This window comes from Mauremys reevesii, linkage group 7, assembly GCF_016161935.1.
Source record: "Mauremys reevesii isolate NIE-2019 linkage group 7, ASM1616193v1, whole genome shotgun sequence".
NCBI lineage: Eukaryota > Metazoa > Chordata > Testudines > Geoemydidae > Mauremys > Mauremys reevesii.
This window is the reverse complement of record NC_052629.1, coordinates 104,440,111-104,456,103: the sequence shown is the minus strand read 5'-3', so window position 1 is coordinate 104,456,103 and position 15,993 is coordinate 104,440,111. Positions and strand designations below refer to the sequence as shown.

The window sequence follows — 15,993 nt, the reverse complement described above, 5'->3', positions numbered from 1 at the left end:
TTTGCCATCTGCTAACAGGGATCTTACACTGTATCCTTGAGAGCTACCCTCTAGATTGCCAAGTATGCGCAATGTATTTTTTTTTTTTTTTGGTCATTACATCATGTGCTTTATCCATTCTGAAACAGACATTTGCATTCTACCTTTAGATGCACGTATGACAGTTCCCTCGGATTGCTTCAAGGAGGTATGTGTGAACATATCAGCACACTCCAAAGAGGAATTACACCTAAACAATAAGTTCTGTCATTTACAGATCATTGTCCAATTTTAATCATCACTTGTTGCCAACTAAAATATCCCTTCTAGAACAGGGAGATATCCAACCATAAAATCTCAAGTTAGACTAAGGTACAAGTATACTGCCACTCTCACACAGGACTGGTAAAAAAACAGAACTTTCAACTGGTCATCTTTTCTTCGGCACAAATAAGATGTTTTATGGTGGAACTAAGCTTCTGAAGCTAGAATCTAATTCATTAGTGATCTCAGAGTTGTCATAATGGATTCGGGGCTAATGGAATCATCTCACCCATTTGCTTGTTGTGCTTATGTCCCTGGAATGGGGATTTTTTCTATTAGAGCCCTTGTGGAGCAGTCTGCGTCTGGAGGGGTTTGTGTTCTCTCCCCGCAAGGGTATAAAACAAGAGGATTGCACAGTTCAAGGACCCAGGTCATCTGCGGAGGGAGGGAGGGAGGGAGGGGGGGGGAATGAAGAGGAAATAAAGGGAGGTGTCTTTATTTTATGTGTCCTGTTGCCCTTGGATCAACCTGTTCTTCGACTTGGGGAGTGGGGGGCTGTTTCCATGTATTTGCAAAATGTCTCTGTCATCCCAAAGCGAGTTTGTATATAGGGTGAGAGGGCAGATTGGGTTATTTATTTGCTGTGATGACTCTGGGGTATGCTTGACAGATTCTCCAGATTGTTATTGGAAGGTCTGGGTGTAAGTTTCAATACGTGTGTGTCAAAGCAAGGCAATCAGCACTAGATCTGAGATGTGGGCGTGAGTACAGAGGGAGGAGGAAGATGGTTTTTATGGGAGGTTTGCATGGCTCCCACTCTCTCTCTTACGGCTGCCTTTGTACTCACAGAAGACACCAGATTTCACTGTCTCAGAGGCTGACGTCCTCCATTTCCACAGAACAAATACAACACACTGCGCCACTGTCCCTCGTCAACATACCTTGACTATGGGCCTACAGACACCACTCTAGGGGAGAGAGCACCTCTCGATTAGCCAGTAGGGGCTGAGAGGGAAGATGGTTCATTCAGTCCTTGGCCTGTTACTCAGCAAGCGTGATGTAGACACCTGCCAGCTCCCTGGAGACCTCCTGCCCATTTCACATAGGCCACTCCGGGAGCTGGTAGGGAGGAATGACTTTCTGTATTGATATTTCTTCATCTAAGTCTATTTTCCAAGTCATCAACCTGCCATCTCAGCACCTTGTAGACTCTGGTGGTGCTGGTGAGACTAACACTGTGTCACTCAGTCATTATCTTTGGGCTTTCAATTCCCCCTCACAGACTCTTGCTGGTGCTTCCACACTGCAGCCTGAGTGACTCCTTGGGAGCTGCGGTCTCCTTGCTAGGTGATGCTGGGATCACCTGCTAAACCAAATCCAGGCCCCTCACCACAGTGTGAAACCAAACGCAGGCAAGCCTGACTTCTACTTGGGGGAAGTTTGAAGGTAAAAGACAGACTCTCTCCTCTAGCACCATAAAGAATGGAGTGAGCATATCTAACATCATCTTGTAATCCTGTCACATGGCAAACAGCCTAAGCTATATCAGCAACAGAACTCACAGCCTTTAACTCCCCAAAGCAAGGGCCTCTGCCTAGTGAGTACAGCAGCCCCTGTGTTAAGCGAGCCACAGAGCAAAGCAAACAGCTGCTTTGGCACAGCCCGGCCTCTAAAGGGACGGGTTGTACACACAAATAGGTTGGCTGGAGCTGGTACTTGGGGACATATTGTACTTCATGGGTGGCCCCAGCAGTTTCTGCAGCATTTCAGTGTTACTTAAAGATAGATAAATAAATTGTTTGCCCTTTCTGGTTGCAGAGGTGGCGTGATGCAGGGCTGTCTGGCTGAGTCTGCAGGCAGCCTGAGACACTAGCTCTAAGAGACAGGTAAGCCCACTCACTGCAGTAGAACGTTGACTGAAAGAAACCTCAGCACAGCTGTTTGAAGTCAACATGCACATCACTGTGGACCATTTTAGCAGGGACTGTCAGTTACTCTGGTAAGGTGGACAGCACTTGGAATGGGAACCGTGCCTGTACAGAGCATTCAGTCCTTTTCCACAGCCAAATCAGCTCATTAGAAGAGTGCCATATCTCTGAGAGCCATCTGCCACCTTGGCCAAGTCCCCACCTCCCTTCAGACCACAACCACCAGCTTCTTCACAGTGCAACATTCACTGTGTTTTTCAGCTCACACTCTCCCCATCTCCCCTCTACAGCCAGGTGCAGTTGTAGACTCTTTGCAGTGCAGATCAGGTTTCTTGATGGCATTTGGGACCACAGGTGGCATTTTCTATCCAGACAAGGTTTTCTGCTCCTCCAACAAGTGGCAGCAGCAGCAGCAGAGGTGGTGCTCTGTATGTGAGTATTGCACAAGATGGTTTGCACGCCCATCTGGTTTAAATTGGAGAGGGTGATTGCTGTGATTTAGACTTTCAGTTCCAGCTAGTTTTATACTAATCTCTTTCCAGCTGGAATTGAAAAAATATAATACCAGGTTAAAAGACATCGCTTTGTGTCCTCTCCTAGGATGATAATCAGGCTTTACACTTACCTAGCACCTTTCATCAGAGAAGAGGGTTAAGTAGCATTATTCCTATTTTGCAAATGGGGAAACTGAGGCACAGAGCAATGATGTGACTGGTCATATTGACAGAGTGACAGAGTCAGGAATAGAATACAGGTCTCCTGACTGTAAGTTGCCTGTTCTAACCACTGCACAATTTGAATTCTTGTTTCTATAACTTATTTTGTATGAGGAGAAGTCACCCGGATAGTTATTTCCAGTATCCTTACATCTGCTGACTCAGTTTCCAATTCCAAGTGTCATTCATCATATCAGAGTATCTGGCTGCTCCTGCTAAAATTCAGTCAGTGGATGGAGCTGCACCAAACCCTTTACCAGGTCAGATCTGTTTCCTCGTGGCACACAACATGTGGGGAGACAGAAGAGACACAATCACTCTGTTGCTTTCTTTGGTGCATACAGAGAAGCCCATTTAAAATTAAAATGGACATGGCAGGAGCTGGTGTAAATAATGCATTTGTGGTGCACTACACAGTTTACAGAGCCTGTATTCACTGCTTAATCTTATTTAAAGAAACCCAGCCCTGCTTGCATCATTAAAAATGCATCCTGGTTTCAACTTCAACATAGACATACTCACCACTGAGAAGCAGACAGCTCAGATACTGTTTTCATGTCTTCACAGTCTCAGTTGGTCCTAGTTACTTTCCTACAGGGAGCACTGAGACCTCTGGATCCCATGGAAAATTCATACCTTGGCTCTGTCCATCTTGTATACGGCCCTTTACAGCTGTGCACTCTGCATAGGGGCCTGGGACGGGAATCGGGACTCTTGGCTGTGACATCGACTCATTGTAAGGCCTTGGACAACTCACTTCCTGCCCCTCTGCCTCATTTCCCCTGCCTGTAAAGTGGGGATAATCATAGTTAGGACCAGAACACTGTACAAAAGAGATATCTCTGGATGTGTATGTGTAGCTAGTCAGTAGGAAGAGTGCCATCTGCTGGCACATAAGAATACCAAGCACTGTTCAAGGAGTAGGTTCAGTAAACCAGCTCTGAGCACTACAGACCTACCTTTGTAAACTGCTTGGCCATCTTATGGAAAGTGCTATACAAGGCCCAGAGATGCTGCCAGGTGCTGGAGTCAAGAGGACCTGCTTTCAGACCGAACACCAGTTAGTATTACTATTCCTTCCTTTGCATCCCTCCCTACATCTCAGGTTTTCTTTCCCTGATCACCCTCTCACTGCATGAAACTCCTCAGCTCCTAACTGGCTCAGTGCAGGCTGTGGGCTGTAAGCTTCTCTAGGCAGCACCCCCTGTGTGTGTCTGTCTGTACAGGACAGCCTACACTTAGCGCGGAGAGACAGCAGCCTTGGAAAATGAGTCTTTCACATACTGCAGTTCTTTGCTCTGGGTTTTCCTGGAAAGCAAATGCCTCTCAGACCAGGAGCCCTAAATAATCATCTCAGGCCCCAAGGGGCATGGTCACACCTTCTGCCACAAGTCTCACACCAACACAGACGTTGTACATGATTCAGCTGACATCTCTGGCCGCTGACAGCAGTGTTGTAGCCGACTGTCTGTGGCCTCAGAGGCAAGAGATGGAGAGAACCCCTTTCCCTTTTCCTGTCCCAATGCAGGATTGCTCCCTACAGCACCTTCCTTCCAGCTCAAGGCTGCAGCCCAAAGTCACCCTCCTTGGGAAAACAGGCTACCACGTAATGTTTGCTCTTCATTTTCATTCAATTGACACAGTTTCAGGGGCTGGCATTTCATGCAGGTTCCTGACTGGCTCTGTGATGGAACTTAATTCGCCTTGCATGATGTGCACTTGATGATGGGGTCTGGGGAGGGGTTAAATGAGCTGGGGGAGGAGGGAGAAATGTACTCCAAAGGCTTGGCTGCAATTTGCAGTGTCTCTCTAAACAGTATAAGCCACTGGCTAAGATGAGCTTTCTGGAGGGGCGAGGTTTGGTGCAGGGGGGGTCTACGCTAAAGCTGGCTGTAGTACTAAACACCCGCCTTCCACCAGTGGGCGCTTCTCTCAGATCAATTGTTCTAGCAATTAATGTTTGCAATTACCCATAATAACCTCCACCCTTCCTATCGGTCCCACACAAACAAAGCAGTTTATGTTTGGGACACACACAAAGTGTGCTTTTTTACTAAGTTGTTACTTGATTGAGCTTAATTGAAATTCCCATTCAGGTGGAAAGAAGAAAATCCTGAGATTTTACAGACCAGTTCAATGTGGGTCCCCACACAGCAAGCACTGACCGTGGGACCCAACGGGCAAACAGTTTCTATGCAGTACAGGTCAGTGCTATTTTCCAGGACTTCGCCCCTTAAAGGAATCATTCCTAGAAGAGTAAAACTCCGCTCCCTCTCAGAGGGAGCACAGCCACTGTCATTCTCAAATCCATCTGCCATTGCCAAGAGCTAATCACTCCCGTATTAACGGCATTTCATGCTTCAGCACATGAGCTGGTACAGTAAGTGAAAAGGGTTTTTTCTTTTAAGGAACAGTGGTGCTGTCAGCTGCATAGCTGAATCTTGATGACGCCTGCGTTCCCACGCACTGCCTGCCAGTTCATGACCGCAGTTTCTGTCCAATCAGAGCAGAGAACACACAGTGTCCTATGCTCCTAGAGGGTTTGCCCTTTTGACAGGGCTGGAGACTGGCTCCCTTGCGTTAGCCCTGGAGCAGGTACAGCACAGGGCAGCAGCCCTGCCCTTCCCCACAGCTCTGCCAAGGCACCTACCGATGGCCTGCATACTCCCCCCCACCATTTCAGTCCTGCCAATACACCTGGCCTCCCCATGCTGCTCCAGTCCCCACATACCTCTGCAGATGCACCTCACTCCTGACCTGCAGGATCCCCCTGCTGTTCCACTCCGGGCTCCCCTAAGAACCTATCAGCCTGACCCTGCAGTGATTCCATGCTACACAAATAACCCCAGCTGAGGCCACTGCACTCGTTTCACTTGTGGCCTGAAGCCAAATACAATCTTCAATGTCTCCAGTGGTTACACCCACCTCCTCCTCCAGTGTCCAAGGGGCTAATCAGAAACAGCAATGGATGAAGGGATGCTCCCCTGTCCTCTCCCCCATAGATCCCACGGGTACATGGGGTGTGGGACAGGGAAGGGAAGCTCACAGCACAGCCGTTAACAGTCTGGTTTGGCTGGGACAGTTCTGGGTTTTGAAAACCCAGCTTCGTCCTGCTGTTCCAGCCAGTGTTCTGGGACCGTGGGGCAGGCAGCTTCTCAGCAGCCTAGCTTTTGCAGGCTGAATATCATGACTGCAGGCAGTTGGCTCCCAGCTCTGACCCCCTGTAGCTTTCTCTAGAGCTGCACTCAGCTGGAGCTGGGGAGCCTGATGCATGAAGTGGAGCGAGGCAGCCAGCAGGGAGCAGACGAAAGGGGCTGCTGGGAAGCTGGGCGGGAGCCTGCTGTCTGTGTGGGCAACAAGAGATCAGTCTCCAGGGGGAGATGGGGCAAGTCATGCAGGGGGAGAGCCATGAGGGAGGGAGAGCATTGGGCGGTGGGGTTTTATACCTTCATCAGAAGCAGCTGGTACCAGCCATTGCGCGATCCAGGTTACTGGTCTAGATGGACCTTGGGTCTGATCCAGTCTGGCAAATGTCTGTGTAACTGGGAGGGAGGAAGGGAGGAATGAAGGATCTGGGAGTGAGGAGGTGGGCAGAAAATTGGCAGGGAGAATGGTATCTGGGGAGAAGTTTGAGAGAGAAGCTGAGGCTTCAAAGTGCTGCAGAGATGTGGGAGAATGGGGGCTGGGCGATAAGAATAGCAAATGTCACACCCAACACAGAGAAGGGAAAGAGGGAGCCGGAGAGAAGGGAAATAGACCCACAGGAGGGAGGGAGAGAGAGAATGGGCAAAGCCAGGTGAGATGTAGCCGGGGGTTGGGCTGAGGTGCAGACCCATCACAGACAGGGGGACTCAGCCCCGAGAGGCTGAGAACCGTGTCTGAGATGAGAAAGCCCCAGCGGATGACAGGTTTAGCTGGGGACTAGCCTCTAATCACCCCTCCCTGCTCCCAGACCAGTCAGCCCCAGCGTGTTACTGACACGGCCCCACGGCCACACAGCCCTGGTGCTGCATGTGTCCGTAATGGAATCTCATGGTAATTAAGAGGCGTGACGCTACGGACGCCTTAATTCAGACATAATGCGCTGCAGCGTGTTCTTAGCAAAGATGCACTAAGTGAGCTGGACAGGTACCTCCTTCCCAATGAATTAGTCACAAGCAGGAGCAAGTGAGGTTAAAGCTGTTCACGTGGGCCATTAAATACTGAAACCAGCTGGCCACCTTCCTGACATCCCCACTACAGCTGGGTTTGGGGCAGGCCCTACGGGGTAAGCCAGGTCCCCATCTGCAGCCCACTCTCCCTATATGGCCAGCTCTCCTGCCTCTGTGTCCCCATTACTCCGCACCATCTGCTCTACCCCGCCTGTAAGCCCCCTCAGACTGCGGTGGTTCCCCTCCACATCCCATACACCTGTTTGTGGGTCTCTAATGACCCTGACCTATATGGAGCCAGGAGCTGAAACCAAAGCAGAACTTTCCAGGAACAAGGCAGCATGGGGGGAGAGCCGGTCTCTGCCGTGATGCTGAACTCAGACAGGAAGCGGGGAATGGGTGAATCAGCTGAATCTGCAACAGGGGCCTCCAAAGACCTGGTGGCTACTCATCACCAGCTGCAGTTTTTAGGGATTTCCCCACCCACTTCCAGATCGAAGAGGAGGCGTCCCCCTAAATGGCCAAGTGAGTACACAGCCACAGAACAGCTCATGCAGGCAAGGGCATTTATGCCACCAAGCCATGTGCTCAGGGGTAAAGCTCAGGCTTCATGGAAAATGTGCCCACACAGGGTCTGGACAAGCAGGGCCAGTTCATAAGATGCCCGCTAGTGAGTCCTCATGTGCACAGGGAGCTGGACGGAGCCAGGGCTGGTTGGATCACTTGGATGTGCTGCTCCCTCCTCCCCACCCCATTTGTCCTTCACAACAAAACTGCCGTCACAACGCTGTGGGCCAGCCTTTATTCCACCTTGGTCCCACGGCCTGCTGGGGACATCGGTTGGCGGCTCCTTCACGGAGCCGTGAACCTGGCGTGGTTCACACCTGCACCCGAGGCCTGCCCCTTTTGCGGCGTGAGGGAGAACCTGGCGCAGGCCTGTCTTGAATGCACCAGGTCGCAGCCCCTATTCTGGCTCCTCCAGAAACTCTTGGTGAGGTTCTGGCTGCACTTTTCCCCGCACCTGTTCATTTTCGCACACCCTATCTGTGGCCCCAAGAAGTCACGAGACCTCCTCGTCAACCTTCTGGCCCTGGCCAAACTCTCCAGCTACACTACCAGGAGGAGGATGCTGGATGAGGGGGTGCTCTGCGACTGTGGGGCCTATTTCCGTTCCTCCCTAGTTTCACGCATCCGGGCAGAGTTCACTGGGCAGCGTCCGCTGGCTCCCTTGACACCTTTGAGGAGCAGTGGGTGCTGTCCGGGGTTCTCTGCTCGGTGTCCCCATCCGGTACCCTCGTTTTGAACCTATGACCTTCACCTCAGTCCCTGTTTTTCTCATTTGTTGTCCCCCGTACTCATTTGGTCCCTGGGTCCAGTGGTCCCTTCCAGGAGGCTGGGGGAGGGACCTTTAGAAGTGGGTGGGCTTGCACCCGCCCACCTCCCGGGTTTTCCAATAAGACGCTGTGAAATCTGTGCCATTGCAACACAGCATCCCCTCCTGGCAAGGGCACATCCCTCCTGCTTTGCACCAGGTCACTAGGGGGCCCCACATGCATTCAGGGCTGTCCACGCAGCATACAGCTGGAAGTTGGGGCCAGCTAAGAACAAGCCAATGTCCTAGGCAGGCCCCCACGCCACTGGCAGCTCTCTAGGGGCATCAGCAGAACTGGAGTATTCCCTACAGCCATCCAGGGGCAGAGATAAATGGAGAGCACACGGCTTTAGCTAGCCCCTCCTCTTTCACCCTCATAGGCAAGTTCTTTGCCACCCACAATGGCCAGTTCCAGCTGTGCCACCATCCTAGGCTGAGAACCAAGTCACAGCGTGCTGACAGAGCTTGGCCATCTCGTCACACCAAGGGCGCAGACCCGAGTTCTCAGTGAGGTAATGGCCAGCCCACTTGCCTTGGTTCCCCTCAAAAGGAAAGGTCCTTGTCATTGGCATGAGGGTGGCTAAGCCTGCACACACCCAGTGTGAACTAGGGTTCCAGGAGCCTGGACAGACTCACCAGACCAGGCCGTTCTCTCCTGAGTGCTTGCTGTATATTATAATGTCTAACCCAGCATGGACTGGGCCTGCATGTGCTAAGCTCCCTCTAAGGAGCTGATAGCAGGCCATTTGTTAGGGGCACATTAATTGGCAGTGTTTAACCCTCCTGGGAAGCTGGTGTATAGTTTATTCTGTTCCTATTGTGCTGGGTGATCAAAATTAGAGAGCTCTAATACTCAGTCAAACTAGCAATGAGGAGCTAGCACAGAGGAAAGTCATCTTCTTCTTCCCAGGGGGCCTGGGCTGTTTCCTGTCCCTGACAGGGCAATGCAGGATATGTCTTTGCATGCAGCTCCCTCCACATCTCCCCAGCCTTCCCTCTCTGCATTAGGATTAGGCCGAAAGAGCCTTTTGTTTGTGACCATCCTCTGCTCGCTGATCTAATTCAGGTTAGAAGCAACCTAAGCTTTAACCCTTTACTCCTGAGCCAGTCTGCGTCCTCCCCTTCCACCTCGCCCCAGAAACACTGAACTGTTAAAGGCCAGGGCAATGAGGACACCTTGCATGTCTCCAGTGTTTCTCATCCCAGCGTCTCACGGGGAGTCAGTATCCATACCCCTAGTGGACAGCGCTATTCGAAACTGAGGTAGAGAGAGGGGAAGTGACAACCACGGTCACACACAGCAAGTCAGGGGGCAGAGTGGGGAGAGACTGCAGATGTCCTGGCTCCCAGTCCTGTGCTCTTGACAGTTAGTCACATTGAGATTAAACCTGCCATCCCAGGTTATACCTCTGTGTCTGCCAGCTCAGTGGGGAGCTCTCTCCCTCCCATCAGGCTTCTCTCCCCTCTGCCCACCAGACAGCTGTTTCTAGAGCATTTCCTGGTTCCCTCCCCCTCCTCCAGTCCCAGCCTTTGCCCTGCTCCCCCACCGTGCACCTATGTGTTAAGCCCTGAGCAGGGAGTTAACTCCTTGTTTGTCGGCAGTCAGGGAGGGTCACTTATCCAAAAACAATAATAACCCAAGGCACAGCCCTTTCTCAGCTGTTTCCTGCCTTATCGCTGTGGGTTGTGAGGTGATTTGTGGTTAAACAGGAGTACTTTTGCCTTGGTGTAACCCACCCTTCCTCTCTGTCCGGCTCAGTGTGGGATGTACAGACACACACCAGATGGCTCTGCTAGAGCAGAGAGTTGTTGGTGGGAAATGGCGAGATTGTGATAGGGGTGGGGGGTACCCAGGCTGCTAGCGTTTCCATTTCCTTCCACACACAAGCTCCTTCCCCACTTTGGGGAACGAGGCAATTCCCCCAGGAAGCAGATCCTTCCCCTCTGTGCAAGATCCTATGCCTATCCCACCTACAGCAGCTCACCCCACTTGGTGAGAGTAAAGGCATCCCCCACAAACAAACTCCTTCCCCCAGTTTGAGAGAGCAGGGCTCCCCTCCAGATTGCATTTCCCCCCCCGAACGATGTCCTCCCCACATAACACACACACACTAGTGCCTCCCCTCATTCTTCAGAGCACAGACTATCTGCCTCATGGGAAGGAGCATCTCCCACTTGGCGTTGTGGCTTCCCAGTCCAGAGTGGTACCAACCTCTCCCCTCCCCTCACGCTGACCCTAACCAGAGTGACCTTTCGCAGCACTACCAAGATTCACTGGCAGGATTAAACCCACATACCCCCAGGCATCGGCCCCAGCTGTTAACAATGCCTTTGACCCCGGTCCAGGAGGCCAAGAAGGCAGCTGTCCAGAAATAAACCCTTTGCTGCCCTTCTACTACCAACCACAGTATACAGACTCCCAAGTGATCAGACTGCATCTGTGCTCTGATCAATAGCTGGAGCTGTTGACTAATATTCACCTCCATGGCATATATATCTTCATGTTGACTTTCAAGTTAAGTGTGTGGTTAAATAAGTGCTGAGAGACAGAGAGAGAGAGAGGGAGAGAGAACATGTGTGCATGTGTGTTTTTGGAAGGAGGGAGGTCATTATTAACAATAAATAATATTTTATAATTGTTAACACTGATTTTCACTGTATAGCGCCTCCTTCTGTCCCAGACACACAAGGTGCTATACAGCAGAATGAAAAGACTGATAGTGTGATAAAACAAACACACACCTACATGCAGATGCCCACCCCCCCACACACACACATACATGCACACATAAAGCCCACTGTCCACTCTCGCAATTGGCTGAATGCACAACACACCACAGGGCAAACTGTTTGCAGAAGACACTGCAAAGGAGCTTGGGAGATAATGCAAGTCTGTGGTACGAGCAATTAAGGCACATTAATTATAATAATAATAATAATTATCACAAAATAGCATTTTTATGGCCCAATATTATGCTGAAGGATTTACAACATACTGTATCACAAAGTTCATAATTAAAGTTATTTTAGTTTCTAATTTCATTTTAATTCCATTCCAATAAAATATATGACAAATATATATTTTTTTTAAATCCAAAAACTATTACTGAAGACAATTTCCCTGTACAGAGATGTTATATTATAGCAGAGCCATCCCCCGAGAAGCATCACGAATCTCAGCAAGGAACAAACGTCCAGCTGTATGAAATATATTCCCTTAGTTGCTGTGCTCAGGACTTACTCTAGTGGCTAGCTCCTGCAACGGTAACAGTCTGCTCTCCCTCCCCAAGAAGAGTCACACCTACAAAAGTGGCAGGAGTTGGTACTTCGGTGTTGGACACCCCTGGTTCAAACTCCTCCCCCCATGATGGTGTCTGTGTATATGAAGCTGTAAGCGTGCAACATGTGGATGATGTCTATATTAATAAAATAGCTTTATGCCCATTATGTCTCCTGAAATCCAATAAGCCAAATATGCCCTTAGTTAACTGTATTTGCTTTAATCAGATCAGAATACCAAGAAAAAGAAAGTACCCATGCATCAAGTTAGCACAGAGAGTGGATTCTTATTTACAAGCTATATTCAGCATCACTTCATTCTTACCTCGAGTCTCCAGTGGCCATAGACTGACAGGGAGAATGAAACAGTTCAGTTTTATCAAAACAAAACGTTTTGATTGACCCAAAACTATTTTTTTAAATTTCATTTTGTGCAAAATTTTGAAATTTTTTTGGTTTTCTCATTTTGAAATAAGAAAATATTTGAAATCACAGATTCTCCCAGGAAACGAAAAATGCAGTTCCCGCCCAGTTCCACGGCAGCCCTTGAACAGGCAATAACCACGTGTAGTCTCTGTGGCCTTCGTTTTCAAAAGCAGCAACTAATTTTAAGCGCCTCTATTTTGGTTGCCCAACTTGCAACGCGTGGGGCCTGATTTTCAGAGGTGCTAAGCGCCTGCTGATCCCATTAATGCCAAGTGCAGCCGAGGGTGCTCACTGCTTCTGAAAATGATGCTCAAGGTGTTTCCAAGTTGGACACCTAAATCAGGGCCCTTCTGACAATTTTGGGCCATATCTTTTAAAGCTCCATATACCCCAAAATACTCCATCCCAGCCCACCAGGCTTCTGCTCCCCTGACCATCCAACCGTTTTCCCCTCTCAGAACCAAACCAACAGTCACTGCTACCAGACCTGTACAAAAACCAGTTCTGCCTCTGCTCTCCTCTAGGTGCCCCCTTAAGAAGTCAGCCCTGTTCCTAGAATTGGGCTAACACCTCTGACGAGGCTGGCGCACAGACAAGGAATAAGTCAAGAAGGAGTCATAACAACATCAAGATCTACTAGAAACATAGGGTTGGAGGGAGAGGAAAATCAAGGTCTGGTAACTGGAGAAGAGGGAAAGAAATATTTACCAGCTTGGAAAGTAGCCTCACTTGGTACAAGCATATTAGTAATACTGTATCAACCCCACATGGGGACCTAGGACTTCCTGGCTAGGGCTAGACTCAGAGTCTCTTGCTCCAAAATCACAGGTCCCTACCATTTAACCTACATAAGAATCACCACTGACCATTTAGCAGTACAAGATTTATGACTCCCAGATGTGCAGTTCTGACTCCATCCTGTAGAGGGCATTGGTTCTCATACACTCCAGCCAATATATTACAATACAGTGGTGATATTTGCCAACCTTGCAAGGGGTAAATATTCAACAACTGAATATTTGTAAAGTACTTAGGAGAGAGGGTTCAGGGCATATAATTTAATATTGTTATTATTTAGACAGGGCCATGGGTTTATAACTGACCAATATGAAGACAAGGTCCCTGCCGCAAGGGAAAAGCAATCTAAATAATTAGCATTTTAAACACCGGAGAAGGAAAAACAGATAATTTGAAACCAAAAGAATGTGGTTGTGTCCTTTTAAATTGCAGCTCTGCATTCCCCTGAGAGATTCCCCGCCCTCTATCCCCCTCGCTGCCTTTAATGAGGCCTCCACTTGCCTGACACTGAGGGTAGCTGAAATCTGAACACGGAGGACTCGATTTTATTGTGTTTGAATAACAATAGCTGCTTAGCATAATTAAATTGCATTTCCCCCACATTTACAAGTGAGTTTCATAAAAGGGGAAACTCTAATCCTCATTGTGTACCCAGGCCACCCCCCCAGTCCAGGGCTACACACACACACAAGCAATCATACACATACAAACACAAACACACACACGCAAGAGACAGGCTGAGTGAAACACACTCACAGGTTGGCAGACACACAGGGCCCTCTCCAGAATTGCCCTACAGACACTTTGCCCAAGGATAGGTGCAAACTCCACCCTCGCCCCTACCCAGGAACACTCCTGGGCACAGGGGGCCGCTGACCTGATGCAAGCTGGCTTGGCAGTGAGCGGGGGGCATGGCTGAGGCAGTCCCACTCCCCAGCTATTCTGCACTCCTGTAGCGGGCTGTGACAACTACTGCAGCTGTAAGTTAAGGCAGCCCTCAGGCATAGCCTAGCAACAGCCAGGGGTCACACCAGGACCTGGCTCCCGGCCGCCTCTGAATAAGGGAGGCACAAACTGTCCCCCTTATGCCCCTACACAGGCACCTGCACAGAGATGAATTTTCCCCACTGAGTCAGATACACAAACAAACACACACACAATTGATCTCGCATTGTACTGCATGGCCAAACGTGAGTCATAGCTGCTCCTCCCTCCCACTATTATGGATCCATTATGCAGCTAGCACAGGAACAGTGTGCGGTGGCCGTGGCAGGCGAGTGTGTGGTTTTCCCAGGAAACACAGCCAGTCTATTTCCTTCCTGTAAGGGCAGCACAGCTCCCTTGCTCTCCCCCTCCCCACCTTTCCCTCTCTTTCTCCCTCTGCCACCACTATCTGTGCTCTCTGCCATGCAGCCAGGATCACAGCAGCACCCCTTTGCTGCTGGCCAGGTGTTGCTTCACACCGGGCTGTGCCAGTGAAGAGAGAATGGACTAGGAAGGAGAAGGCCTTGGGACACCAGCTGCCCTTGGTGTTCAGTCTGGGCCGTGAAGACTTCCAGATCTGAACCCTTCCTGCAGGAGTTCCTCTCTGGGGCCCGATTCAAGCCCAGCTCTGGTTTTCCTTAGTGCATCTTCCCTTTCACTGTGGCCTTCTGGCTAGATCAGAGCCTGCGTTGGGCTAACCAGCTCACAGAACTAGCAGGTGTTTGCAGGGGGTTTGCTGCTTTGGCGTAGCACTACATCTGGGCAAACAATTTAATGAACAGCCCATGGATTTCCTCCCCTTGTCTGCATGTGAATTAGCCACGAACAGGGTGTGATTCTCACATCTCTGCTTACTATTCACAGGGCTTCAATGAACAGTTTGCACCAGTGCTTAACTTGTAATGAAAGAGGTGTCCGGGCTCAAGCAATTTTTTTATTTCATAACTGATGCGGTGAGCCCAGAGGTGCCGGGGCTATGAATTGCCAAGCTTTGAGGTGCCGGGGCTCAGTCCTGGCACAAATTAAGCACTGGTTTGCCCAAACAAGTCTGAACTGGTAGGCTATTTGCCACCCTGGCTTTCACTCACCCTGTGTGAGCTGCATTTCCTGCTACGCTCCTCTCACCTCGCCCCTTGGTTAAGGGAGTTACACCAGGTTGGCCTCCCCTAGCCTCAGCAGGCTAGCTCAGAGCTGATGTGTCAGGGAGGGTGGGGTTTGCACCAGTAAGTGGGTGTGAATTCCTAAGACTCTGGGTCAGTACAACTTGCATGCCATAGGCCTGATTTTCTTATCAACTACCCTGGTGCACAAGATGCAGGGCAACAGAGTCCCGAAGCGTATGCCTACACAGCAACGAGACGGGCCAGCCGACTGGGGCTTGCGGGGCTCAGACTGAGGGGCTGTTTCACTGCTGTGTAGACATCTGGGCTCAGGCTGGAGCTCAAGCTCTAGGATCCTGCGAGGTGGGAGGGAGTCTACCCAGCAAGGAAACAGCCCCGCAGCCAAACCCCTCGAGCCTGAGTCAACGGACAAGGGCCAGCTACAGGTTTTCCTCTGCTGTGTAGATATAATCCTAGAGGCCAGAGAAGGTGTAAATCACACCAGCTTTAGATTTCCCCCACGCCTGCAACTCCCCTGAGGATGAGCAGAGAACATAGCCCCAACCAGGAACATATCGAAGTTCCAAACTCCAGCATTGGGCATCTAGATACTACAAGGAGTGGAGATAGATCAGATAGTTACAATTTCCACACACACACACACACACACACACACACACACACACACACACACACACACACACACACACACACACACACCATGCTTCTACAGGAACCATAAGCCAGAATCTTCTCTCTAGATCAGATTTTCAACCCAAGCGTCAGTCCCTTTGCCTGGCTGTTCCGCTCAGTGCAGTCACATTGATGACAAGTTTATTCCATGCTGGTGTGGACGGAATGTTTAATTATAGACAACGTCAGCTGTAATTTACCAATTACTGCACCATTATCACTCCCCCTCCCCAACCCCTGCTTCCTAACTAGGGGATGCTTCACAATGGCTAAGCCATAGTTATCTGTGTAAAACGCACTATC

General features: G+C 50.0%; 1 long non-coding RNA gene across 2 annotated transcripts; it reads left to right on the top strand.

Moving 5' to 3' along the window:
- Window positions 1–557: 557 nt before the first annotated feature.
- LOC120408922 lies at window positions 558–13,478 on the top strand. 2 transcript variants are annotated; one of them, XR_005601012.1, is made up of 5 exons: window positions 558–673; window positions 2,062–2,129; window positions 4,984–5,091; window positions 12,640–12,787; window positions 13,346–13,478. It is a non-coding gene; the product is annotated as an uncharacterized LOC120408922 (long non-coding RNA). The 2 variants fall into 2 exon arrangements; XR_005601011.1 differs by lacking the exons at window positions 12,640–12,787; window positions 13,346–13,478 and adding an exon at window positions 5,296–6,033.
- The last annotated feature ends 2,515 nt before the right edge of the window (window positions 13,479–15,993 follow it).